Source organism: Echinops telfairi, unplaced genomic scaffold (genome assembly GCF_000313985.2).
Source record: "Echinops telfairi isolate 266 unplaced genomic scaffold, ASM31398v2 ScPeMD7_7466;HRSCAF=8504, whole genome shotgun sequence".
Lineage (NCBI taxonomy): Eukaryota > Metazoa > Chordata > Mammalia > Afrosoricida > Tenrecidae > Echinops > Echinops telfairi.
The window spans coordinates 5,072,863-5,075,903 of record NW_022111366.1 but is presented as its reverse complement, the minus strand read 5'-3'; positions in this window follow the sequence as shown (position 1 = coordinate 5,075,903).

The following is a 3,041-nucleotide window of genomic DNA, read 5'->3' as shown; positions in this document are numbered from 1 at the left end:
ACTTCTTTGATCCATCTAGAGGAGCGTATCCACACCCCTCTTTCCCATATCTACTTGTCAACAATTTGTAATCACATTCCTTTTAAATTCCTGACCATCCAAACAATTGTCCACAGCCCATACATTAGCATGTATTCACACATTTTGCCATTTATCCTCTGAACAAAATGAATAACTTGGTGCACTGTTGGAAGTTCTGCCCAATGAGAGGATCTTTCTTTACCACGGTCTTTCAGGGAGGTCCCAGAAAGGAGAAGCACTGCTGCCATCCACTTCTGAATTGTGCCTCTATATCATGCAGAACCATCTGTAAACCAGGCACAAGTTTTATCTTCCTCATTCAATTGATTGTAAGGAACTCTCCATGGGGCCAGGTACAGAAAGGGTGAAGAAAGTTAATGTGATCGGACTAGGGAGCATGGGAATTTGAGCCCCTTCTACATGTAATTTATTTGGGATACCAGGTATTTCTCAAGTCCCATCTTTTATATACCACTTCCACTTAATGGTGGCGTGTTGCTGTACATGCCAACTTTATGACTCTGTAGATCAGGTAACACTCACTTCATGATGGAAGGTTTGGGACACATGGTGGCTGGGAGACCTATGACTAAATAATGAGTTTTTATTACGGTCTAGTAACAAGTAAAACTTTTTCAAGAGGAGAGAGTGTGTTAGGCTGGGTTGACTAGAGAAATAAATCTACTGATACTCATATAGGTGTAAGCAAAAAACTTTAAGCCAAGAAGCAATTATGTATCAAGAAAGTGTCCCAGCCCACTCCAACTCAAGTCTGTAAGTCCCTCTTGAGACTCATGCAGCCACATGCAATGATGCAGAATGCAGGAAGATTCAAGGTCCAAAGGATCCAAAGTTAGTGGGAAATACACCAGGGCTCCAGCAGCTCTCAAGGTGGCCCGGCAGCTCTTATGCAGGAACAGAGAGGCAGAAAGAGGTGGAGGTTCCCAGGGCTCTCCTATAAGAAGGTCATACCCTAAAGGAGACAGCATTAGGCTTTAACCTGATTGACAGGTTGGATACCACCCCTACACTTTCATCCATTAACCCGACATAAATTTATATAACTACCACAGATAGTAATTACATGCTGAGGATGGCAGAGCTTTGCTTCCAAACCCTAAGGATCTGTGCTGTGATTCACCAGTAAAGTATATATATAAATACCTATAGGTTTCTTTCAAGAAAATGGTGCATGCAGTTCTGGAGGCTGTCAAATCACAAATCTGGGGAGGTCAGGTGTCATGGTGGAGACTTCTCTTGACTTGTTTCCTGACAAACCCAACATGGGCAAGTCAGATGGCAGGCTGCTGGCTCAAGGGGCTATGAAACCTAGCAAATTCCTAAATCTGTCGGTCAGGTGGCAGGATGCTGGTTCCTAAGAACCAGAGGATGACAGGTAGGATGTACGATTGACAGTATAGGTTCTCAAACATATTTGGCCTACCACCCCCTTTTCAGGAAAAAAACAAATTAATCACGCCATCCCCTCCCAGGAATTAAAAACGTTTGTTCTATAGCCCATCATAATTCAGGGTTTAGAGTAGGTATCTGCTTCTACAGGCCCCAGCATAATTGTAGTGCTGCCCCCCACCCTCACCCCCACCCCCCTGGGGGTGGATTCATCCATCTTGGGAGTAAGCTTTGCCAAACATTCATTTATATTGGATGTAGGCATTTCTTCTAGGAAATGTCCCTTTCAATTGATTGGCTGCTCCCATTGGATCAGACTATGGAGAATAATCACATAACATCTGCCAAACCACTGGTAACTATGGCCGAGTCAAGTTGACAACTAATCTGAACCATCACAGGTGTCCACCTGGGTAATATTTACTTTCAGGATTTATATAACTTGAAATCTCATTCAGTGTCAATATTTATTTCTCCCATTCCTTTCATGGAAAATAATGACCTCAACAGTAGGAAATGGAAGTTTTTCCTTTGACTTACAGAAAGACTCAGAATTAGAGGATTAATAAAAATTGGCATATTTTATGAAAACACATTGGAGGGTAGGAGTTTCTTACATCTGTTTTTTATGTTTTCACAAGTGTTCAAAATAAATCTGGCTTTGGATTGGCTACTCTTAATTGTCAACTTTGCTGGGTAGGTTACTTTGAACATTTTTATGTCGTTATTTGGGGAAGCAAGGTTAATGATAAGACTTGCATCAGAGTACAGAGATTAGTGAAGCCAAGCTTCTGGAACAGGGGGCACTGGCATGTGGGCATGCAATGTTCCAAAGAACCAGAGGCTTTTGCTTAATTTTTAATCAAAGGCTGATTGTTTCTCTGCCACTAAGGGCCTCTCCAGTCCTTTCAGTTCAATCATCAGTAAGGACGGGTAGAGGGACTAACAATTTATGTTAATATTACAATATAGTCATGAACTATATTTAATGTCAAAGAATATGTATTGCAAAGAACATTCTTGCATGTTACCTCAGCATGGTAGTGTTGAAGCCTGAATTTAAGCAATATCGTTGTATTGTGGGTTTCAGTGTCTTCTACTCACTCCTTATCATTGCTTTTGTGGGGGTAGTGGGGTGGGGTGGTGGTGGGGGGCAGAAAACTAGAGTGAAGACTGTTAAAGTGACAGAATGTTTTCTAGAAACTAATCCACAAGAGGCCTCCTATCATGCAGGGGTTCCAGAAATTTCTCAGAAAGGCAACCTAATCGAAAGGACAAAGTAGACAATTCATGTTAGCACAGAGCCTGGCACCTGTTTGGTGCTCAATATATATAGTGGGAGCCCTGGGTGGTCAACAAAGTGCACAGGGGGGGGGGGGCACAAGTGTTCAAGCACAAGTGCAACATCCATGGGCCAACAGTCTGTAACTGATGACAAGACTTTCACCGAGCAAGATGAAAGGTTAACTTTAGTCCTCAGAACCCCTAATTCCAGCGCTACCTTCACGAACCCAGCCAGCTCGCTCTCCTCTCCCGAAGGCCAGCTCAATCCAGGAATTGGCGAGGCCCAAGCTACCAGGCCCGGGTGAAAGTTCTCAGCGGCGGCGAGA